General features: G+C 34.8%; 1 long non-coding RNA gene across 1 annotated transcript; it reads left to right on the plus strand.

The window, feature by feature from the left end:
- Positions 1–1384: 1384 nt before the first annotated feature.
- LOC105486356 (uncharacterized) lies at positions 1385–26297 on the plus strand. Its single transcript, XR_011620563.1, has 4 exons — positions 1385–1491; positions 24399–24474; positions 25333–25444; positions 26034–26297. It is a non-coding gene; the product is annotated as an uncharacterized lncRNA (long non-coding RNA).
- The last annotated feature ends 675 nt before the right edge of the window (positions 26298–26972 follow it).

Consider the following 26972-nt stretch of genomic DNA (forward strand, 5'->3'; position numbering starts at 1 on the left):
GTACCTTTGTCCAGCAAGATTTGATAGGGATGTTCCTTCAGGTGGGCCTTTGCTCGGCAGAGTATAATAAAGATGTTCCTGTGTGGCTAGGCACAGTTGCTCACACATGTAATCCCAGGACTTTGGGAGGCCAAGGCGGGCGGATCATGAGGTCAGGAGTTCGAGACCAGCCTGACCAACATGGTGGAACCCCATCTCTACTGAAAATCAAAAATTAGCTGGGTGTGGTGGCATGCACCTGTAATCCCAGCTACTCAGGAGGCTTAGGCAGGAGAACCTCTTGAACCTGGGAGGTGGAGGTTGCAGTGAGCCAAGATCGTGCCACTGCACTCCAGTCTGGGTGACAGAGCGAGACTCCGATTCAAAAAAAAAAAAGAAAAAAGAAAAAAAAAGAAAGATGTTCCTGTGCCTTGTGGTCAGGTGGTTAGGCAGGCTATTTCTGAGGCCCAAACCCCTGTGGCATTTTCCACTTTGAACAAGTCCTGCAAAATGACAGGGGATTTAAAAAATGGTGCAGTTTGGACTAACAACATCAACCGAAGGAAAACATGATAGGCCCTTTCCAAGTGCAAATTTTCTTATCCAGCAAAGAAAGATAACGTCCTTGAATGAAGGAATGGGACAGACACATTAAGAGCACTTTCTATAACAGGAAGGAATAGTTCTCAAGAATCACCAGGGCAGATTGGTTACATGCAGATCCTAAGACCCACTTCTCTAGGACTCCAAATTATGGAGTTGCAGCCCAGGAATCTGCCTGCAGCTGTCTCTCAGATACAATATGAGAAACTAGGCAATAGGGAACAGACCAGCACAGGCTTGGATTTGATTTGCAGCTACAGCCAGTAGCTACAAAAGGGCAGGGTTTTGTAGTCTTGCTTCTTGAATTTTGTGTTTCTAACTTATTTATTTGTTTGTTTGTTTGTTTGTTTACAGGAGAAAATGTTTCACTTCCTTCTACCCCCAAAGTTGGGAGAAGGTTTTAACAAAAGAAGAGCTTGGAGATCAGGATGCCCTGAAATATTTTTTTAAATTGTTTTCCTTTTTTTTTTTTTTTTTTTAATTTTGTTGAGGAAAGTGTCCCCAGTCATAAATAATTAACCTAACTGGCATTTCGTGCAGTGTCTTTCTCTTTTATTTTTTTCTGTGCACTGTAGATCCTTTGCTACTGGGTACTGCTGGAACTCTAAATTGCTTATGGGGGAGTTGAACAATTTCTACCTTAACCTTATGTTACTGTAACATTTTGCACAATATGTATATAATTTCTAGTGAAAGCTTTTCATAGAACTGAACACTCTACAGGTATTCCGCCTACATAGCCGTTTAATTTCATACCCCTGATAGATTTCCCTATGATGTTGCTAGGAGACCAAGACACTGCCAAACAAAGGATACTGAATGTATCAACCATGTGGATAGCTGCTCCCCCCAATTCATTTGCTGTGGCAAATATGGCTTCCTTAAAATCTTCTGTTTATGAAAATATAGGTAACAATGGGGAAATTGCCTAGCATGCTGACTTAGGGGTGCAGTTCTCTTTTAAGTAAGATCACCAATTTTCTCTTTTCCCTATTTTATGACCATGAAATTGAAACAGGGCTATGGGGTTTTATTTTTCCCATGGGGCAAAGACTTGTGTCCTGCTGTTGTTCTACTACATTTTAGAACTATAGAAAATAGAGAAAGAACCAAATAATCAAAAATTTTAAAGTCAAAAATTGTTGAGAAATCAATTTCCCTCAATATTCCCTAAAATTCCCACTAATTTTCATCATTTCATACGTTTGGAGGTACACTGTGTCAGGCATGATATGCCGAGATTCTCTATTGATGTTATAATTTATATTCTAGGGTGTCAATCTAATTAGCAAAAATCACATTAGCAATTTTTATATTTTAAAAATTATAGAAGTTTTCAGGAATAGGTCTTGTTTACCATGAAATGAAACTCTGGGGAAGGTCAGTGAAACACCAGTGCAGCAGCCTTCTTATAGCCAGGTACAAATAGAAGCTGCCTCTGTGATCATTGTTATCGATGGAATGTTTGTGACCTCCCCGCTTCCCAACCAAATTCATATGTTGAAGCTTTAACCCCAAATTTGATGGTATTTGGAGATAGGGCCTTTGGGAGGTGATTAGGATTAGAAGGGGTCATAAGGATGGAGTTGCTGTGATGGGATTAGTGACATTATAAGAAGAGACTAGAGAGCTTATGCTTGTGCACTCTCTGTCTGACTGTCTCTCTGTCACCCTTCCATTTGAGGGCACAGCAAAAAGACAGCTATCTGCAAGTCACGAAGACAGCCATTACCAGGGACCAAATTGAATGGTACCTTGATCTTGTGCTTTCCAGTCTCCAGAGCTGTGAGAAATAAATGCCTGCTGTTCAAACTATCCAGCCTATGGTATTTTGTTATGACAGTCTGAGCTGACTAAGATAACCAGAAACCTAGAAAAAAAACAGAGACTAGACTGTGCATGCTCCAGAAAAAAAAAAAAAAAAAAAAAAGTACTTGATCCAGAAAAAAGTAGGTAGCTAATGGGACTCTAATCTGGCAAAATATCTGCAGAAACTGCCTTTTCTAGTCTCAGCCCTCCATTGCTTATTATCCGCAATCTCGGCTCCCTCTTGACATTCATCTTTTGAGTATGTCCCCCTTCTACTTAAACAGTTCCCTTTGGCCAGAAGACTTTATACTTGTTGAACTTCCAATGGACCTTTCAGATGTCAGCTCACTTGCTCCTTAGCTGGGGACATACTTGTTAAATAAATGACTTAGACGGCTTAGTACTTTCTTCTCTGGCACTCTGTCTCTCTGTTTCTTATTCCTGATCTGCCCCTCTCTAGTTTCTGTACCTCATTCTAGGTAACTTCCAGATTTTAGTTTTATTTCCTTTTTTTCCTCCTGTGTTCCTCAACCCTGAAGTGATGACCTACTTTCAAAGTTCAGTGAATCCTAATGACTTCCAAACCCAAATATTCAGTATCTCATTCTAGCTCTAGTCCTCTGTTGTGTGCCTTCTTTAAGATACAGTCACATAGAGGTTCAGCTGTCATTTCAAATTCTACTTGGTTAAAACAGATACAACAACAAAGGCTTTTGGGAGTCATAAATATTTAGTGCTATGTGACTTTGGGAAAATTATTTAACCTCTCTGACCTCTATCTTATTAGTTATAAAATTTAAATATTAATACTTGATTAATACTTATCTTTCAATACTGTTTAAGGAATTGTGAAAAAATATGTATGATGAGTGTGTACGTATATTGCTTAGTACTCAGTGTCTGAGACAGCAGCCAATAATAAGCTATTATTACTTTACATATTTATTAGAATAAATTATCTCCTCAACCTTGTACACTTGTCTGTCATTTTAGTTTTAAAACAACAAAACTCCCATTTAAGAACTCACTTAGGCTCAACATTTTAGAGTCATTTTTCTATTCCACAAATAAGTCAAATTGGAAATCAAATCCTGTTACTTATTCTTTCAAATTGTGTCTCTAGTTCAACATGTTGAATTCAAAATGTTGCTTTCTTTTTTACCACCATGATGCAGATCCACACTCTTGGTCCTGAAACATATAACTAGTCTTAATTGTTCTGCTTCCAAGTCTCTTACACTGTGCCTGTTACTCATTCAATCTTCCCAGTGTGTGTGACTTTACCAATGCAATCCTGGAAATGCCTAGTATGACTTCTAGCAGAATCTCTTACCTATCTAACCTGTCCTGCTTGTGGATCGCACAGCCCCAATGATACAATGAGTTCTTTCTTTTTCTGGCCTCTAATATTTTGTGCATCATGACAGCCCCCATTTGTTTGCCCTTTATCATGCTGTTCCTTTCTGCCTAGAAGAGGTCCATGGCTCTGCTCTGTCAATTCTTTTTCTCAAAGCTCACATCCAAGTACTTATTCAAATTTCTGTAAATTTCTCCATCTACAACTCCATGATGATCTAACAATTACATATTTGGCATGTTACTTTAACCCTGGTTGTTTTCAGTATGACTTTATTCTATGGTCTTTGAATATAGGAGGTTTATCTTGTGATTTTTCTTTCCCTTTGCTGTGCCTAAACAATTCTGAGTTTATATATAGAATTTTTAATTTGTATTGTTTATTGTTACCAGAAACAGAGAGCTACTAGGTTGAATCACTTGAAATTATCAATATTTGACCAGTTTTGACCTATAACACTAACAATTTAATATGATTAAGTCTAAAAACTTGATGTCCTGACCTCAAATGACTTGCGAAAATATCAAATGGTCTCTTTCTCATGTTAGAAAATTAATATTTGCATTTGAGAAACAAAGAATAGGTTGCTCTCCTCATATCTCACTTCATATGTTCAAAAAAGATATTTCTCATTATTCTTTTAAATGTCAGTTCAAACTTGTTTTCTAAATAAGTTGATGGAAGAAATATTGAAGGTGATTAATATACTTTAGATCCATACTTGTTCCATAAACAGAGATTTCTATGATGTACAATGGAGTTATTAACATGTACAATAGAATCAGACAAACCAGGCCTCAGCTTTGCCACTACCTTGGGTAACCTTGAGCAGCTTATGTAAACTTTTTGTTTGTTTGGTTCTTCGTCTGTAAAAAGAGGTTGTACTTTTGTTAAAAACACCTGCTTCTCAGAGTCAAGGTGAGGATTAATCTAAAGAAAGCCCTCGGTACAGAGAAGGCACATAATAAGTAATCGGTGAATGTCAGTTGTTTTTATTACTTTTATTAATAATTTTAATAAAAGAGTACTTGATCTCTTACAGAGGTAACCTGATACCACTAAAAACAGTATCTTTCTGTTTATGTTATGGAGTAACAAGTCATCTTTTCATGAAATTTTTTTTTTTTTTTTTTTTTTTTGGTGAGATTTGAGGCTTCTCAAAACCAGAAAAGAAAATAAATGAGGGATCTCATCCTATAGAGTAAATCATTATAATTTCATATTTTGTCTCTCACCTCTCCTGGGTAGAGATGAGTTCAAAGAAGCAAAGTTAATTGAGACCTCTGCTACTCACTTGTGTTTAGAAATATCTTGAGATTTTTACAATAGATCAATTATCCTTCCCATCTCTTCCATCTCCCACAAAAAAAGACTCAGAAAACAAATTATCGAAGCAAAATCCAGCTCTTCTTGGACTATAAAATAATAAATTGAAACCATGATACTGAGCGTCAGTGTTTATCATCATGATGTAAGAATTTGTCTGTTTGAAAAAATTTAATGAAGTGTTAGAAAATACATTTAAATTGCCCAATATTTTTATAACAACTTATATTTATATAAGGCTTATTTATATACAGCCCAATGTATTTATAGATTTAACAAGTTACTATGCCTAAGCCATTTGTTAGATACCCAATTAGGCTGACATCACCTCTGTTGATAAATCTATTTATTAATTCAACAAATATTTATGAAAGGGTTTTCATAGGCTAAGCACATGGTAATCTGTAGCTTATCCAAATTAGGGCTGCCTCTCATCTCTGAGTAGGACTACTTTTATTCTTTTTTTTTTTTTTTTTTAATGCATCAAAAATCACAAAATTTTAAGGGCAAACACTGGGCCAAAGGTTTTTTTTTAATGATGTTTTCATTTCCTATATAAAATTGTGCCAGTGGACCCACTATTTGTGTGTTTCATTTCCTTAAAGGTGATGTGCTGTAATTTAGGACTAACACGGATCCCAGAGCTGGGCGCCCTACCTTGGTTACCGGGTTGGAGACAATGGGGTTGCCCCTTACATTGTCAAAGCTTTGTCAGCCCAACTGGGCAATTGTTCCTGGGGAGTGTTCTGACCCCTTTTATTATATCTTCTTGGCAGATATTAATGTTTCTTGGTGATCTTCAGTCACAACATTCTTACCTCATCTGGTATTGATTTTTCTCTACTAAAGAATCAAAATTTCTTGGCCAGGCGCGGTGGCTCACGCCTGTAATCCCAGAACTTTGGGAGGCCGAGGAGGGTGGATCACGAGGTCAGGAGATCGAGACCACCCTGGCTAACACAGGTGAAACCCCGTCTTTACTAAAAATATTAAAAAAATATATCCGAGTGTAATAGCGGGCGCCTGTCTAGTCCCGGCTACTCAGGAGGCTGAGGCAGGAGAATGGCGTGAACCTGGAAGGCGGAGCTTGCAGTGAGCTACTACTTAGTGAGTAGCACTGTCACTGCAGCAGCCTGCAGTGACCGTGCTACTGCACTCCAGCCTGGGTGACAGAGTAAGACTCCATCTCAGAAAAATAAATAAATAAAAGAATCAAAATTTCTTAACAAAGAGGCGTAAAACAGATTTAATATATATTGCATAGTCTCTTCCTTTGTTAGAGCTTTTCATCCCATCTTTTGGAAGGGGCCTAGAAATCCAGAAATCTTGCTTGAGAACAATAGTTAGTAGTCCTTTAGTTCTCTCTCTTCCTGAAACAAGGAAGAATTGTTACCTGGCAATGCCAGGGCTTTTAGGTCCCATAAATGGAAGTTTCTAAAGGGTCTTTCATAGTTCATAGTTACATGTATTGGATAAAAAAATAAAAATCTGAGTCAGGTGGCTCTGGTAAATGCAGCAGATAAGACAAATATGTGATCTCTGCCTTTAAGGAGTTTAGAGTCTGAGAAAAATAGGGTTCGAACAAGTGCACAGAAAGAAGGGAAAAGCATTTCTGGTAGAGGGGACAGTATTCAATAGAACCTGAGGCTCAAAAGAGCATGGTGGTTTTAAGGAATTAAAATAGAGTCCCTATGGCTAAAATGTAAAGTGACAAAGGAAAGAGGCCCTGATCCTGCAGGCTTGTGAGCTTTTTACTGGACTTTACCCTAAAGGCTAATGCAGTCAGGGAAGGTTTTAAACAGAATAGTGAGATGTCAGACTTGTGTTTTTCAAGATTAGCCTGGCTGCAATGTAGAAGAATGCCAGGAGGGCAGAACGGATGTAAGGGAGTCTGTTTATATGTTTACTGAATTGATCTTTTGTTTGGCTGATATTTTGTTTGAGATTTTTATTTCATTGATTTTCAACAAATCAATTCTCAAGACTTTCTCTTTAATTTCTCATCTCTATTCCTCTAATACCCTTTTCCGAAAGAGTGTCTATTCTGTTCTCCAATCCTACTTCTCTTTCAAAGACCTTGTGGAAGAGCCCTCCCTTCAGAAAACCTTTCTTGATCTTACCATTCATATATAATCTCGCGCTGTTTACTATTTTGTGTTATTGTAGCACTTCATTGGTGTAGTATTTAAGGCATTTATTTTAGATTATAGGAATAAATTGATGTTGTGAAGTGTTCACTGAAGCCAGACAGAATTAGGTTTTACTTTCTAACTGTATGATTTAGGGCATACCGCTTACATGGAACTTCAGCTTATTTATATGTATAACAGAAGAAAAACATACCTCTTTGTCATGATTACAATAATTAAATGAGAGAACATATATAAAGAACCTAGCTTTTGAAATATTTGTGTATACATTGTGTACACCACTATATTTCAAAAACTATACATATATAGTTTGAAATATATATACAAATATATATATATACACACACACACACACAGTATATACATAGTTTTTGAAATATAGTGGTTTCCTTACAACGTGTTTTGTTTCTTCTTCTTCCTTGCCTTTTTTAATTAATCGAGGAAGGAGATATCTTTTTCAGTTGTGCACAATTTCAGCACATTGCCTACAGTAACAAATAAACAATTGATGAACTAAATGGACGTTATGTCATATAAACTCTTAATAAGTTAAGTTGCTTCATCCAGTAGAATGGTGACATAACTTGGAATTAGTAATAGTCTTTTATCCCATTGTATCAGATATGGCTTTGCCCACATTAATTACTTTTACATATTTAGTCAATCTAGGAGAGCACTAAAATTATGACCTTGAAATGTTGTCTCTGTCCTGATTTTCTATTCTTCAGTGATTCATTGTTCTAGAGGCTGGCCAGTTTTTTGCTTTTTGTTTTTCTTATATCTACTCTCTATAGCTTTCAAGCATTAATTTATATTTTGCATTAACCCCTGAATAATGGATATAATTGAATTATAATGCACAATGAACAATCCTGTGATAAAAAATGATAATGTAACTTTTTATTTTTCCTGTGTGAAAGTGGATTTAGGCAACTTCCAAATGTGAACTGAGTGAAAGATTACATGTAACATTACAATAACTAAATTATAACATTTAAATTACATTTAAGTTAAATGTAATTTAAACATTTGAAGTAAAACATTTAAATAATATCTATACCAGAGATTGAAGAGCAAAGGTTTTTTATCCTTGTAATAAATAGCAATGAAAATACGGCCATCTTTAGTAATCAGGATAAATAATATCTCTGATTTGTGAACTGGCTTCAAGTACTGGTATTAAACAATGGTAAAATATTAGTGTTATAAGGCTTAGAACTGACACAACTTCCTTCATTGCCTAGAGGATGGTTTGACAACTTTTATGGCATCCAGAAAAAACATTAAGTCTTCTGAGAAAACTTGCTATCATTTAATTGGGTATGTGAATGAATAGAAAAAAGAATAAAAATTTCAAAACAAAGTTTATCTAGTTTACTGTGAAAGATATTTACAATTTTAGATACAGAAATATATCTAACAATATTAACATTAACATCAATTTCTGGTAATGTGTACTAATTAATATTAGCATACATTTATTGGTTTAAGCCAATAAATGGTTTTTATAATATTAGTATACATTTATTGTATACTAAAAGTGTTAAATTCACTTGGTTTAACACTTAGTACAGAATTTCTTTCAAATTCTGTTAGGAGACATTACTTCTTCAGAACTAATAACTTATGTAAGAAAATAGAAACTTGAAAAATTCGTGTATTTGTTAAAGTCCATGCAAGCCATCATTCTTGATGGAAATCATCAAAGCATTTACAAGTTTTAAGTTATATCTAGGGTTAAATTTTGCTTAAATAAGGTCCTCCATCTGCAAAGATGACCAGGAGCTTTTCTGATAATAGATGTGCAATGAGATTATTTACTTCCCAATTTTTCATCCTTAGAAAAAAAATATGAAACTGAAGATATCCTACCAATATATATTTTCTTCCATATAGCAGATGGAAGACAAAAGTGCTGAAAGGGCATATTTTTTCTAAGGTTTGAGCATACCATGAATTCATAAATAATTCCTTAGTTATTATGCCCAGAAACTAGTTTATGTTATGTTACACACTCAAATTGCAATGGCTCAGTATTAGACACATATCCAAATTCTTTCTGGGTTGTCAACCTTAAGTATTTTGAACAATAATATGAGAACAATAATAAAAAAAATTGGCAAGCTTATCTCATGGAAGACAGAATGAGAATTTGAAAAACAGAATCCATAGAGAAATACTGATAAATAGAACAACACAAAAATTAAGAACTTCTGTTGATCAACAGACACCAGTAAGAGAATGAAAAGGAAAGCCACAGAGTGGGAGAAATACAGAGGACAAAAGAAAAATGACCAAATATTTGAATAGGGCCTTCACCAAAGAGAACATCCCAATGGCTAGTAAACAAATGAAGATCATAGTGTGATACCATAACACCTTGAGCAGAATGGCTAAAATGAAGTAGGCTGAGCATACTCAGTGTTGGCAAGGGTGTAGGGCAACTACACAATGCTGGTAAGAAAGGAAATATTGGTACAACTTCTTTGGAAATTGTTTTGACATTTACTAAAGCTAAATTCATATATAGCTATGACCCAGAAATTTTACTTCCATGAATATACCCAACAGAGTGGACTGATATGTTCATCAAATCACAACTATATGAATGTTCTATTCCTAATAGCCCTAATTGAAACAAACCAAATATCCTATAATAGAATGGATAAATAGTTACATGTTCATACCACAGAATATTACACAACAATGAGAATGAACTAAAACAGTATACTGTTCAATGAATGAATCTCACAAACAAAATTTTGAGTGAAAAAATTCAGAGGCAAGAAAACACATATTTTTTATCTCATTTACACATGGCGGAAGCTAATCTTTTGTGTTAATAGTCAAGATAGTAGTTATGTATGAGGAACTAGTGTCTGGGAGTGGCAAAGAGGGAGTGTTTTGAAGTGTTGGTAATTACCTATTTCTTAATCTTGGTGTCAGTAGCTTACTGTGTTTGATTTTTGTAAAGTTTTCACATTGTGTATTTATGACGTGTGCACATAAAAAGTATACATAAAATAAAATTGCTGATAAGCCTTAACAAGCCACTGTGGGAGACTTATCTTCCAGTGCTAGTGTAGCAATTCATCTCCAGAGCTTAGTTGACATAACCCTTGGTACTAATGTGTGAACAAAGGAAGAAACAAAACAGAGTTATATGAGGGTCCACTGTTTTTAAGCAGATATTTTTTAAAATTTTGGGTGAATGAAAACTAATAAAAATGTTTCCCTGCTAATTCTATGCAGATTTTAAGCTATACTAAGAAGCAATAACAGTTTAAGAAATATTTGAGAGGGAAAAAAATTGTCCTCCTCTTTAGAGTTCTAAGACCAATCAAAACAATTTGGAGTTTGGAAACTTTGAAAATTACTTGTAGCAGACTAAAAGTATTTTGGCAAACTAAAATATATGAAATTTATTGTGGCAAAAAAAGACTTGTGGTTGCTTTATTCAATAAAAGATAAAAGTAATAGCAATAGCTATTTTAATATAAAAATTTATATTTCCTTTACACTGGACAAAATTTGTCATCTCTGGAGTCTGTGATACTTTCAAAATAATGGCCCTCTTACTTTCATATAGTTATCTTACATTTTAATTATCATTTCTACCCATTATATGATTTCTATCCTGTCCAAATTAATATAAACTTCTAAAATTCCTCTGTTCAATATTATACTTTTCATATGTACTGCTGTCTTAAAATCAATGTGTTCCACTAAAAATATAGTAATTTTAAGTGGTGGTTCTTAGTAACTCAAATGAAATTTCCTTTAAATGAATCTTTTCAAGATTTAAAAAATCCATCTTTTCTCTGGATCTGGAGGCTTAAACAGGTAAATGAGAATAGCCTTAGTGTTTCTATTTGCCATTGTAGCCCTAGAACAGTACCTCAGAACATGTTGTATTCTTTGAACAAACAATTGTCGAATGAAATATTACTAACGTCCTGATCTGACTTCTGTCTCCTTTCTTCCATGTATCCTATTTTACTGCACTCTTGGTTGCTTTCAGTGACCTCTCCCCATCTACGTCCATCAGTCTTTTGCCTCCTTCTCACTATTCAGAAATCTGCAGATTTATCATTCATACTTCCTATCTCCCACCCTATACATATCTGAAAGCTTCAAGAAATAGATTTGGAATCACTACAAAATAATAGGGAACCACTGTCTAGAATTGATTTGAGAATGTGCCTCTTTAAATATAGTACCCAGAACTGGATATAATACTAATACTTAGGAGGTCATGTGAGTAGCACTAGTCTAGAATTAATCCTCTACCTCTCTTACATGAGACAAGCCACAATTTTAAAACAGAAATTATGAATTTAGATCTTCATCATCTAATTCAGTTTCTATCCACCAGTATCTACCTGGATATATTCAGCAGCAAGGAATCTAACTGTTTCATGAGATGGTTCCTTCCATTGTGGGTAAGCACTAGTTGCTGACTCCCTTCAGCCTTCTGAGGTAATGGAAATGATATTTTTACATGAGAATCCTTCAGATATCTTAAGGGACCTATATTCTCTTTCCAAAGCTTTGTCTTCTTTAGTTTTTTTAACCATTCAGTTTACGACATGATTCCAAGTAATTTCCTGTTTTGCATCTTCTCTTCTAAACCAAATCTAGGTCAGTGTTTGTCTTAAAATATCATGCACAAAATTAAATTTAATACCCATATGTGGTCTATTCTATACCGAATACGGTAGCTGATTCTGTTCCATGACCTGGATTCTAAACTTTTTTTTTAAATTGCAGCTCAGGTTGTCATTAGCTCAGCACTCTGCTTTGCTGTTAGAGTTGACTTTAGTGACCGACTGTGGCAGTTGTTTTTCTCATATATTCCACCTTTAAACCACTCCTTCTATATCTTCTTCACTGGGAAAGTCTCTTTTGTTTTGTGGAATAGCCTAAAAGTGCTCTTCTTCCACCACTCTCGCCTCTCTTTTTTTCTTCTGTTCTTTAAGAACTTTATGAAGTAATGACATTACTCCTGGGATTTTCTTATCCTGCTTTTCTCTCACTCTCCCTATAGTGTGGTTCTGTATGCTAAGGTATTAGCAACAATTCAAAAGGACAAACTAAAGCATCTATTATTTTAGCCTAAAGCCATCTTCTCAGCATCAGCATCACAGTCAGCACCCACTCCTTGTTGCTGTAAACATGTAGAATGGCAGCCTCCGAAGCCATTTCCCAATGATCATATTGGAAGTTTGGCCTTTTCCCCCACTTTTCTATGCTGTGTTTGAACTAGAACCTAAACTTCTACCTGGACAAATCAAGCAGAATTAAACAGTTGCTTTGTGAAGAACACTGGTGTCAATACTTAAATAATTAAGTCATAGAATCATGAATATTAGGAGAAAATATTATCCAGTGTAACATTTTAATCAGAGTAGAATTTCCTTTTAACCCATCCCTGCTATATAAGCTTCCAGCTGCTGCTTAAAGAAGAGTAATGTTAGGGATCTCACTGCTTTTTAGGTGGCTTATTTAATTTTCAAGAGTTTCATGCTGTGAGAATCTTCTTCAATATAAAATAAATCGACCGCCTTTCCTGTAGCTTTCTACTGAACTTTCTAGTTATGCCTTCTGGTCCAAAAATGAATAAATCTCTTTCATAAGGACATCCCTAAAAATGCTTTAAAATTATTTATGATTTTACCATGAGTTTGTTTCTGGAGAAGCCATTTGGTAATATAATATAAAAATAATAATATTAGCTAGTATTAAATACCTTCCTAATTTTATTATATGTACAATTTCCTTAACTATCACAGAACACCTATGAATATTTATGAAGAGCATCATTTTACAGAGGAACACCCAAGTAATGGTCACAGGAATTAAACAGCTTGCAAGGGTCAAGTGCTAGTCAGTGATGGAACTTGGTTTTAAACTCCATTATTTCCTGCAGCAGAGTTTATATCCTCAAATGCTTCACCACACCATCTACAGTCTGATGTGCTTTCCAGATTTCTCACCATTCCATTTGATCTCCTTTAAATGATTTTTATCTGAGAGTGTGTGTCTTTAAATATAGTACTCAGAACTGGATGTAATGCTCACAATATCATGTGACCAGAACTGAGTAGATAAATGTTTATTCCTTTGAACTTGTCTTGGAGTTTGACAAGGATATTGTGGATATTAAAGATATTTATTTCACAAGCTTTACTGAATCAATGTATACTAGACCTACATTATCTATTTAATTTATCAGTTCCCAAATTATACTAATTTGTATGAATGAAAGTGACAATATGAACTATTTAATTTAAAAAGTAAATTGTGGAAAAGATTTTGAATAAATTCATTTCCCATTATTTTTCAATCCACCTATTCTTAACAACTGCTGCAGATTAAAAGTCCTTTTAGGCTTCCTCTAATAAATATATTGAAATAATTTTACAATATATGAAACTTGTAAATTAATTGTATTTCATTTCATAATTTGTTAAAAGTAACTTTACATTCTTATTTGCATTATTAATTTGCTTTCAAATTCTATCTTCATATATGGTATGTTGTAAAAAGAAAACTATTGATCAAAGTGTGTAAAATTTCCTAAGTTGAGTATTAATTAAGCTGGTTTGGATGGAAGTACACAGAACTAATAGAAAGTCACTAGAGAAGTATTCATAATGCCTGTCTTGCTAGTTGACTTATTCTTTCTAGAGAAAGTTTCTTGTTTTGTTTGACCTATGTATGTCTATATGCACACACAAGTGTATACATAAACACACATATGTGCATTGCTGATTTACGATCTGTGAGTAATTTTGTGGTAGTGGAGCTTCATGGTATCATATTGTAGTCATATATCAAAATACAGTCCCAGGAGAACTTGAATTCACTTAAATCGGAATTATGCACTGATGATCTCTGAGGAGGACATGACCTCTAGATTAGACAATCAAAGCTTTGTTATTTTTATCAGATCTGCCAAGAAAATCAATTACTTCCTTCAAAACAAATTAAACAGCAAACCTTTCCCAAGGACGTTACACACAGTTGTTTACGGGCTTTGAAACTGTTTTTATGTTCCAAAATACCCACTTTCTTAAGAATGCATTGTAAGAAATGAGTCCAACAAATAAGATGTAATTTTGTTAGACAGGTACAAATTTAATATATAGCCAATAATTGATTAGGCATTTGTAATTAAGGGTAAGAATTTCAACAGGACCATGTTTAATATTCTCCTTAATTTATTATTCCAAACCAGAAAATGTTGCATCACTTGTACTGTGGGCATTCATTCTATTAAAGAATTTTAGAGATCTACATAGTCAAAAAGTATTTTTCCCAACAACAAGTATTCTTTCCTTCGAATCCATAGCTTTATTGGCATAATTATATATGTATATACTTACTTACTATGAAATGATGCAATGTCCCCTTCACAGCTCATCTGTCAGTTTATTTCATGTTGTTGGCCAAAACTCCACACATAAAAGGAGCTGACCCATGATTAAGAATTTTATTTAATAAAAAAGAAAAGAAAAACAACACAAATAATTACATTATCATAATTACATTATTAATAAGTGTATACAAACATATCATTATAATTATAAAATTGATAAACCATCATATGTTATTAATGGAAATTATATCTACCTAAAATATGCTTTAAAGTGGGGTGTCTTAACTCCAAGCTGAGAGTTCGGAAACTGCAGCATATATATTAAGTATGGGAGAATGAAAAAAAAAAAACACCAGTCACATTATTTTGCCTAAAGAGATTCTTCATATCATTCTAGAAATTCCATGTTATATTTGGATGCTTTTTGTGGCAACATAATAAGCAAAATAACCTTGCTCCAAAACCTACACTATTTTCTTTACACATCCTTAAGTACTAAACAGAAAAATTTGTAATGCTACTGCTGTTAGAGAATAGAGCAATGTGTATGTTCTGGTTGTGATATATCAAGGGATGCAGACAACACGCAGCAAAACCATTTACATGGAACAATAGAAAAGTATGTATAAATCCATCTATACACACAAACACACATGTTTAGTTATATTTATGTCATTATATAAGTTCATTGTGTGCTGGTTAAGAACATACACTTTAGCACCAGAATGACCTGGGTAGAAATCTTTGCTTAGGTTACTTCAAATTCTTTATTTCTCATTTATAAAACCAGGGAAAGACTTCTTTATACTTGCAAAACACTTAAAAACATGTTTGCACATAGTAAAAATGTATAATGTTAGTTATATTATTAGAAACTCTGATATTAAATGGGTTAATGCACTGACATGATTAGCACAATATTTGACCCACAGTTGATGTTTTTTGTTATCTCTACATCACTTGTGCCTGACATTGTCAGTGTGGAGTGTGGCTTCATTTTGCACTGGCTTCAACATTCAATGACAATGGACACTGCTTGAAAATGAAGATTCTCATGCTTATGACATGATCTTGAACATAGCAATGATCATGATGATAAATATCTGTGTTTTGTTGTCTCAGAATATTCTAAAGTATGCACTGTCATATTTGACTTTAAAATATCCTCTGAGAAACCAGAGAAATTGTGTAAAATATGTATTAGATTAACACATGTTTGTGGAATACCTGTTGAGTAAAAGCATCCCAAGATACAGTACTTCCTCTAAAGGGATTTAAAATCAGGATGGAGATGCAAAGTATGAATACGTAAACATAATGAAGTACCATTGAAAGCTCAGACTTGACATGAGACATTAATGAAAAAAGCAATTATATCACTGAGGGCACATAAAGATTTACTCTCTGGTATTAAGTCCTAATTTCTCTTGCTAGCAAGCAAAGTTAATTTTTGTAGAATTACGTGAACAGAAAGCTCTGTGGTTCTGACTTCTGGGGAACTGTAAGTCTCGTATTTCTTTATCATTGCTATTTCATTTCTATTCCTTCTTTTGAATAGTGAGTTGTTTGTGTGGAGGGGCTTGCATTAGCTCCACATTGAGTATAAACTCAATACTTCCACTGAATTTCCAGAGCTCAGTGTTTCTCTGGCTTGTCCTATATCTTAAGGCTTATCAAGAAAGTCTTTGTTAACTGCCAGATGGTATGTTGACCTAAGGAAATAAGCCTTTAGCCACTGGAAATCCACTGTGCCAAGCACAACATTCCTAAATGAATATGGAACCAGAGATCATTGTTTTTGGTCACCTACTCACCCAGAAGAGTTGCTGAATCCTGGCATTCCAGTAGGGCTAAGGATGGTGAAATCAGAAGACACTCAGGAGACCACTTAAAAGTATTTTTCCCTACTTAATTAAGCAATAAAGATTTTCCAGGAAACTCTACTTCCTTAGAGTGGGAAGTTTCTATAATGTTGCTGACCTAAGATACTGAGAAAGAATGTGCTTGGGACTTTATTTTCAAAATATATCCAAACCATATCACCACCTTTCCCGCTTCGTTCCTGACCCCAGCCATCTTGATCTCTCCTGAGCCACTTGAAATAGTCTCCTACTGACTCTCTGTGTAGTCATCCCTACAATACTGAGCTCTGGAAATCCAGTGAAAGTATTGAATTTATACTCAGTATGGAGCTAATGCAAGCCTTTCCTCCCAATCAACTCACTTTTCAAAAGAAGGAATAGAAATGAAATAGCAATGATAAAGAAATACAAGACTTACAGTTCCCCAGAAGTCAGATGACCCTAGAAGACAGATGAATTGTTTTAAAATACAAGTCAGATTGTGACACTCTTCTAAAAACCCTCTAGTGGCTCTCCATCTCACTCTAAATAAAAGCCAGAATCCCTACAATGGCCCAGAATCACTAACTGGCATTATGTCTCTGTCTTATCACCACCTTGCCTTCAGTTGCTCTGCTCCCACAATCCTGCTTTCTTTATTGTGCTTTTAATGTAGGACCTGTTTCCACTCAGGGCCTTCACACATACTCGGGATTGCCGCGAGTATATCGTGGAAATGCTTTTATGGCATCCAGCATCAAGATATCCATGCAGCTCTGCTGTGCTCTTCCCCTCCTCTGGGCATTTGATAAAATGGTAGCTTCTCAGTGAGGGTTTCTTTGGACACTCTATATGAAATTAGAACACTCCCCAACTCTAACAGCCCATGAACTCCCCTGTAATTTATTTTCTCCATTCTTATCAACAGATATTATCATACAGTTTACTTATTTATGTATTATCTTTCTCCTGCTATTGGAATATAAACTCTATGAATATATGCATATTTTTCTGTTATGTTCATTGCTAACTCAAACCTAGAAGAATGTCTGGTCCAGAGAAGAAACTCAATAAATATTTATGTTTAATCTGAAGGCAGATAGAAATATTTATTGAGTTTAATAAATAGAATGAATTGTGCTGTAGACTGATGTTTTTCTAAACTCTAACATCAAGGTGTCACCAGTGACCTTAACCTTGAAGTCTTATAGAAATGTCTGACGAAGCTCCTTTCCTCCAGCCAGTGATATCTGAATAGACTGTAGCCTAGAGGCCCAATTTGGCATGGCATTTTAGTTCTAATTCTGTATTCCCTGGCTATTACAGTTTTTCTGATATTAAAACCAGCTACCTTGGACTGGCTTTAAGGAGCATTCTTATGTGTGTTGCCAGAAGGCAGATGAGAAAAAATAAATTTTCCTTTCATTCTAAGCATTTGGTAGATCTTTTAAGTATACCAAATTAATAAGGATAATTTATTGATTTATTTGCCATGTATATATAATAGTCAAATTGATTTACCATGTAACCTCAAGAGAAAAGGAAATAAAAGAATGTAATTTCTATTTAAGGTATACGTAACTTAAGAAAAAGGTTGCAAACTATCTGTCAAAGTTAAAGTCTCATATAAATGAAGACAGAAATCCTTATGTACTTTTAATTTCTTATGAAATATTGCCATGTTTATAGTTGGTCTGAAGAGAAAAAAATTATTTCCTTCAATTAACAAATGAGGAATTGAATGCACATGACGTGTATTTTTGTTTCAAAAACAGAAAAATCAAGTGACAGAAAACAATGTGATGTATTTTACATCCAATTAATACAGAATCGCATTAAATTAGGAAGAAGTTCTTATTTTCATTATGAATGACAATCATTTATCATCAAAAATTATATTTATATACTTTCATCACAATTTTTGAGTTTCTAATCTGCTTGTTTTTATTTCTCACACTCCATTCATGACTAATCTCTTTCCAGCATGACCTTGGATAATACTGACATTGTCTTCTTTAAAACAAAATTAAGACAGAAAAATGTGTCAGTGACCATTCACTGGTGCTCTATCGAGTGACAGGGACTATCCTAGATACTTTATACACTGGATCACTGAAAATTCTATAAGGTAGATATTTCTATTCTCATTTCACAAATGCAAAGATTAAGATTTGGAGATTACAAACTTACAAAACAGGTGGTATAACTGCAATTTTAATCAATCGATGGTTCTAAAGCTTGTAGTAGTTTCTTCAAACAAATGTATTTTTTTGGATGAAAATTATACCACACACACATGAGAGGAAAGGGTAGATGAAAATAATATGTATTAAATGTTTACTATGTGCAAGCTTGCATTCAATGCTTTTATTATTTCAAAAATCCTTTGTCAAAGCACGAAATGATCCTGTGTCATCATTCCATTTTACTGATGAGAACACTGAGTTAGAAAGTGGTTAAGTATAAACAACTATCAAGGAGTTTAATTGGGAGTCCCACTCAGATCTGTTGCCTCCAAATGGCATACCAGTTATACCAAACTAAATTTGGGTAAAGTATGGAATAACGAGTATGCCTAAGATATGAGTATAAATCATTTTCATTGAATTAAGGCTACCTTTGTTCTGTCTCAGAGAGAAATGATAAAGATGAAAATATAAGTGAAATCAGAAACTTTTGGAATTATTTTTCTAGTAATTTTTCTGTAAATGATGATTCAGTCTTTATTGATATATTTAGAAACTGATTATCTCTCTTACTTTTTTGACTATTCTTGAATATGCTCTCAATTCAAATCATTTACAAATGAGAAATTAATGAGAATATCTTTTCTGTTCTTATTTGGCTTAATTTAATTATATTTAAATTGTAATCTTTTCCCAAAACATGTAAGAGCTACATTTATAGGGAAGAAAGAAGAGGAAAGAGAAAAAAATCCTTAAGTTGAAAAGTCTTTATGCTTGTTGAAAATAACCTTATGATACTTATTTTTTTTGTCTTTCAAATAGAAGAAAGTGTACAGTCAAAGTCAGATATAGAGTTCAAAATGGCTGCTATTGTAATTGAGTATTTTCAGAGTGGTCGAGATGCTGTACTACATAACCCTGTAATGAGAGACCCTATGCCTAGAATAATCCTTATGCATAGGAGAGCAGAGCTAAGGTTGCTGTGAGAGTATTCACTCTGGAAAATATGATTTATTTGGGATTAAAATCAGATATTTAGCATTTCTGTAAATACGGCAATCAGGTTGAATTCACTTGGAAACAGGAGTGAATTAGAAATACCCTTCAAACTTCTCTCTTCTGGTTAAAAACAGTGAAACTGACATGGCTCTAATGGCCCTAGCTTTGTCTGGATCCCACACAAACTACCCATGTCCTGTTCCACACAGTCACTCACTTCAACCATGTTCTGGACATTCTGTTTTCAAGAGAAATAAGTATAAAGGAGATAAAAACAACCAAGATTTCCTGAGAGGCTTTTATAATTCCTGCAGATTCTGTGAGGTGGAGGAGATAACTTTTTCTTTCTTTGGAATTTTTATTTACAGACCAACGATGAGGAGTCGACCGACATTTCTGTATTATAGCTAGTTCCAAAGGAAAACTTAAGTGTCACAAATTTGTATGCATGCATTAAAAATATTAAATACAAGAAAATTGATAAATGGATAAAAATGTGACTACCTACAGCCTCTCTGTGGTTTTATAACTTCTTTACAAAGTAACTATCGTTTTCAGAACATTTAACAATATTAGTGAAAACTCACAGTGTATGTGGACCTAGTTCAAATGCACTAATTAGTAAAGCTAATTTTTTAAAAATGTTGTAAAACCCGGGGTTGGCTCACACTGCATTCATCTGCCTTTGTTCAGTCACATCACATTTCTATGTGGAACTTTAAAGCAAAACCTTCTCAGCTAGGGCACTGCTGAATGAGGTCCTTTTGTATCCATAAAAGACTGTGCCTTACTTAATGACTATATTTTGTGAGGGCAAAGGAGGTTATTGTTAATTTTCCCCCACTAAGTTCTATGGACATTTTTGGAGTTTTAAAGAGTAGAAAACAGTATAGGTGTATATTTACATCAATAATAGAAGCTGAATCACACACTGAACTCTGTCCTAAAGTTTTCAAATTGTGGCTTTTGATTTCTCCTAAATAAAAGATGAACGTACTAAGTGAAAGAGGGACTAGGAATTGTGACAGGGCCGAGGAATATTTTAGTGTACATATTAACATACTACCATGTTATCTTACATATAGAATATGTATTTAAAAATAAGTCTTGACTTGGCATATTATCCAAGAACTGAACTTCATGCCTGGCTCTTAGAAATATACAAGTTTACACAGCAAAAGAAATTACCATCAGAGTGAATAGGCAACCTACAGAATGGGAGAAAATTTTTGCAATCTTCTCATCTGACAAAGGGCTAATATCCAGAACCTATAAAGAACTCAATCAAATTTACAAGAAAAAAACAAACAACCCCATCAAAAAGTGGGCAAAGGATATGAACAGACACTTCCCAAAAGAAGACATTTATGCAGCCAACAGACACATGAAAAAATGCTTATCATCATTTGCCATAAGAGAAATGCAAATCAAAACCACAATGAGATACCATCCCACACCAGTTAGAATGGCAATCATTAAAAAGTCAGGACACAACAGGTGCTGGAGAGGATGTGGAGAAATAGGAACAGTTTTACACTATTGGTGGGACTGTAAACTAGTTCAACCATTGTAGAAAACAGTGTGGCGGTTCCTCAAGGATCTAGGACTAGAAATACCATTTGACCCAGTCGTCCCATTACTGGGTATATACCCAAAGGATTATAAATCATGCTGCTATAAAGACACACACACACATATGTTTACTGCGGCACTATTCACAATAGCAAAGACTTGGAACTAATCCAAATGTCCATCAATGACAGACTGGATTAAGAAAATGTGGCACATGTACACCATGGAATACTATGCAGCCATAAAAAAGGATGAGTTTGTGTCCTTTGTAGGGACATGGATGCAGCTGGAAACCATCATTCTCAGCAAACTATCGCAAGAACAGAAAACCAAACACCGCATGTTCTCAGTCATCGGTGGGAATTGAACAATGAGAACACTTGGACACAGGAAGGGGATCATTACACACTGGGTCCTACTGTGGGGAGGGGGGAGGAGGAGGGATAGCATTAGGAGATATACCTAATATAAATGACGAGTTAATGGGTGAAGCACACCAACATGACACATGTATACATATGTAACAAACCTGCACATTGTGCACATGTACCCTAGAACTTAAAGTATAGTAATAAAAAAAAAAAAGAAATATGCAAGTTTAGGGCCAGGCACAGTGGCTCAAGCCTGTAATCCCAACACTTTGGCAGGCCAAGGCGGGCAGACGGAAAGGTCAAGAGCTCGAGACCATCCTGGACAACATGGTGAAACCCCGTCTCTACTAAACATACAAAACTTAGCTGGATGTGGTGGCGCGCGGCTGTAGTCCCAACTACTCGGGAGGTTGAGGCAGGAGAATTGCTTGAACCTGGGAGGTGGAGTTTGCAGTGAGCCGAGGTTGCACCCCTGCACTCCAGCCTGGCAACAGAGCGAGACTCCATCTCTTAAAAAAAAAAAATAAATAAATACAAGCTTAGATGCAGAAAGGATGCTTTTTCCTAGGTCACTGAGTCACTCATTCAGGTACTGGCAAACGCTGAGATTACAAGATAAGCCTTCTAATTTTCATTTAAATAGTGGCAAATGCGAAGATTACAAGCTAGGTCTAATTTTCATTCAATCTTAGATTTACTTTCTATGCAAAACTATACTTTTCATGTTAGATGCAAAATAAGCTATGGAAAGGTGACATGTTTGACTAGTTTTGTTCTTGGAACACTCTTTTAAATTTTGCGTAGTCCTCTTTTCTTAAATTTTTTTCTCTCTGAGAAAGAGAATAATTGAGCTCTGATTCTCATACATTACTCTGTGCAAGAGGCAAAAAGTCAATAAAGACATTATTATAATTCCAGCCTTAAGAACAGCAGTCACATGTTACACAGTGTGCACTGCTAGCCAGGTATCCTAAGGTTCACAGATTAAAAGAGTGATAAGCTGCAAGCATATTAGGGAACCAATCACAAGACATGAGACTGGGAAATGGCAAAGGGAAGCTGACATTTGCAAAGAAAAATTGATGTGTCCAAACTTCTCTTTTTCCAAAGAAAAAGTTAATGTTTCACAATATAAATAGAAGTAGCTAAGTAGCTGCTACACAGTGGCACTGTGCTCTCTCCAGGACCTCACCTGACTGCAATCCTGCCACTGTGCGCGATTTCATGACATGTAACAAGGCAGATGTTTGATTTTTCTTAACACTTTGCTTCTAGTTATTGCTGCCAGTTTGATTTGTTAGGCCTGCTGGTTTGGGTTTAGAAACAAGAATGAAAGAAAATAACTCATATCTCTGTAATGGCCCATTTGGTTTCTTTCCTTCAGGACTGTCAACCCTGGGAACTGAGTCCTTTACAATCACCTGCAGTCTCAAGTCCACCCCAACCTCAGTAACAAATCTTATTTATTGATAAGCAGGCTGGCAAATCTTTCCAACTTACGAGGAAAAATACAACAGCCACACTTAAGTTATTGGATTATGCATTCTCTCTGGTTGAAAAGTTTGTTTGTGAAACCAAATTAAGATCAGAAGATTGTGAATGCCACTTCACAGTGAAAGTAATTAGATGATTAATTAAAAGATAGTGACAAATACTATATAACAATCATTATTATTAAATACTCATGTGTAAAAGAGAAATTATATTTAATTGTAAAAGAAAATAGAGCATATGGGATCAGTGCTCACCAACCTACTAACGGGATGTTGGTGAGATCTTCTGGGTAGAGATTTAGGGCATTAAAGAATCATTCCAACTATTAAAAGATCTTACCAGGAAGTCTTTTCTTTCTGAAGACAAGCTGACTCTCCAAGGAAAAGACTTGTCATCACACGGGCAGGAAAGGGAATCAGACTTGACTTCCCTTTACTCACAACCTCCAATTGCTAAGTGTCCTATAATCTTTTCATGAAGTAAAACCTAGCTTCGGCAGTTGAATTTCAGAAGACATGTTTGGTTCTTTAATTAAAATATGAATGACACTTAACCCACAGAGTACTTCATCAGGGAATGCTTTACTTTTGCAAGCATTTCTTAGTTATCTTTTCATTTTGCATTTGCTTATAAAGTAATCATCTTCCAAATCCTTTTGGATTTTGATTATAAATGCAAATTTAATGATATTTCTATTTGTGTCATCTTCCAAAGAGATGAAAAAGGTTTATGAATATATCCTAATATGCATTCCTCTTGTCTCTAATAAATAACTTTGCAGACACATGGCCGCTCTGCCTTCATCAAAAGCAGAAGGTAGAGAACAAAGGATCAGATGATATCCCAAGGTGACAGTGTATCCAAAAGGTCACAGATTGATTAACTGCAGTTTCCTTAGGCATTTCGATTTGGGAGTTGGGGTGCTTTTTGTCATCATGTTAGTTTGTTTCAAAGTAATATATAGGTATTAAGTAATATTTTAAAGTTTATATAGAATTCAAACATGAGAGAATATGGGCAGCAATTACTTTTTAAGCAAGTAGGGAATGCAAGAGAACTCTTAAGGTTTTTTAAACTGAAGGATTTGTCTGTAACAGCATTTCTTTAAACCACCATTAGAATTCCACCTCTTTATTTGTTTCTAATTTCTTATTCTTTTTATATAGATCCTGAGACAAATATCTAAAGTTACATGATTTCTACAAGCTACTAAAGCAAATTCCCAGAATCCCAAGTTAACCACCAGTTTCCCCAAGAGGCAGTTCTTCTGGAATGAGATGATGGCATGGAATTGGTGAGGAAAGTGAAAATTGCTTTTTCTCATTTACAGAGTGAAAAGTCTAGCCATCCACAGACCAATGACAAATGCAGCAAAGTTTTCACAAGTCTTTTGGTCCTGAAAATAGGTAAACCATTAATCCTTATTATTTTATTTGTACCTTACCCCTATATGAAATGTAAATACTTAGAGTACAAGTTTCTTTCCACCCTCCATTACAGATGTTTGTATCTTAAGCTGAGTATTAATGTTTATGTATCCCTTTTTATATTATAATGAATGGAAAATTTCCAAATTGCCTCATTACATAGACAATAATTCAAATTACAGGCCCAATGTTGCAAAGTTAATAATGTCATCTTCATACTTGAAGAAAAGGAGATTACTTTTAATCTCCTTTTTAATAACAAATTTTACCATAGAAAAGAAGATAATCATGAGAGAAAAAATCGTATTTGCAGGATACCACTTTGAAGCTATTTATAGTTTCTCTTTGCTCAGTTAGAGAAATTTCAGGTATGTTTGAATGGATGACATAGATTTTTTTCCTCTTGCCCTTTATCATTTTTAATCTAGAGAGGATAATGTCTCACACAAAAATTTAAGTGGGTGGTTGCTATCGCTGAATGATTCCCGCCTGTCAGCCCATGGACAAGAAAGGAGTTGAATTTAACCTTAGTCTCTAAGGTTAGAGATAGATTAGATAAATGGGAAACAACCACTCCTCCCATATCCTGTTCATGGAATGTAGGAAATGACTAAAATAGGGACCAAAGGAAATTTATTGCTTAAACATATCAAGGATTAGTTCCTCAGTACTTTAAAAGTGAGTCCCAAACTCTGTTGTAAGAAAGAACTCTGGTTTCAAAAACAGATTAAATAATTCTGGAATTTTTGAAAAACAATTTCTCCCAATTTATTTTTGGAATTGAATAAACATAGAATGATATTTATTCAATGAAAACCTGTTATTTTGTTTTCTCAGAGTAAATAAAATTATTAAAATGCTGCTGACTCATTCCCCTGGCTGCTGGGCAATTTGCTGTTTGCAGTTAATAAAAAACACTTCTAACACCGACTCCAAAATGTTGTTAAAGGTTAGTGTTGCTTTAGATTATAAACTGAGAATACAGACATGTGGACTTGGGTAGATTTTTGCATATCTAGCATGTCATACTGCATTAAACCTAGATACTTGTTTGATTTTTTGATTGTTTTAAAAATGATAATAGTAAAGAAAGAATAAAGGAGGATATAGTAGAATGATTCTTAAATGTACAAACCAATGAGGTTGAAGCTCTTCTTGCATATTCATAAGTCCACGGGTTTCTTATGGGCATCTAAATCCCATCAATGTCAAAAAATGGATACACACCTCTAGGACACATGGACAATTGAAGGAAGACCAGCACCTTCATTCATTACTAATCAGGAGACCTCGCATTTGCCTCAAGGGCGACAGGGCTGACAGTGGTTCCTTGCCTAGAACCTGCCTCTTTGTACCAGATCTATAAATAATTTTTCTACAGCAAAAGAGGCAGAATTTGAGCCCCTTCTTTATTTTAAAAGAGATTAAGTACTGATTCTTTTTATCATTTGTAGGATTCTTTATATTCCCCCTCCCATATTATCATCATTGCTCTTTTGTGTATCAATCCCACTTATCTTAAGTATTTTTATTTTCAGCACAGGACAGTGAGCAGTACATGAGGCAAGAAATGATGGATGAAAAAGTTAGATTTGTTCTCAGTTAAGTATTTATTTTTAGAAAACAACGTGAGTAGAAAGCCCTGTCTGCATGGTGGCAACAAAGTGAGGAGATTAATTTTACTGTGTGATTTTTCAATTTTATTACTCGATAGTCCTCACACATAAATACGGTGAGGGGATGTCATTTAATGTGTTGTAAGTGAAAGCAGTCACAGTCATATTAGAGTAACTCATGCTTAGAAATAAAAACAAATTTTATTAAAACACCCTGTCTGCCTGACATGTTTCACTCACAGTTTACAGAAGCAAGGTGGGAGAGTCTGGTGACTGAAATCATTTTCCTAGGTGTATGATTTCCACAAGGGTAAACAGAGAAGTAAGAGGATTGTACATGCATATATTTTCTTTCTTTATTTACAAGTATGCTGTTAAAGAAGGACACTGAGGAATACATTTACCTTTAGTTTCAAATCCAATGCAGTACTACGATGCTTCTACAGAGTTCTTGACTCCTTACCCATCCAAACTACTACTGCCTGGGTGAAGAGGGTTGGTGAGAGCCAGAGAAAATTCTGGAATTACTGTCAGTCTCTTACATTGATGGACAGGAGCATTAAAAGAAATCTCTTTTCAGTAGGTGTGGAGTTCAAAATTACAGCGCTCAAGAGTCTGACTCCTCTCATTGTCCCTTCTTTTTCTCTCCCCAGTTCCCCACCTTTCTCTTTCTATTTCCTATAACATTTTCTGAATGAGGTACTATTGTTCTGATTCTGGACTGTTGGCCAGGAGTGGTGAAGGGGCATGTAATTTATTTTAAGAATCATTTGTTGCTAGCTAGTAAAGAAACTTGGCAGAAACTAAGAGGACTCATTGAGGGTCTGCAAATTAAAAATGTATTCACATTATGAATCTGCC

The sequence above is a fragment of the Macaca nemestrina genome, chromosome 3 (assembly GCF_043159975.1).
Source record: "Macaca nemestrina isolate mMacNem1 chromosome 3, mMacNem.hap1, whole genome shotgun sequence".
NCBI lineage: Eukaryota > Metazoa > Chordata > Mammalia > Primates > Cercopithecidae > Macaca > Macaca nemestrina.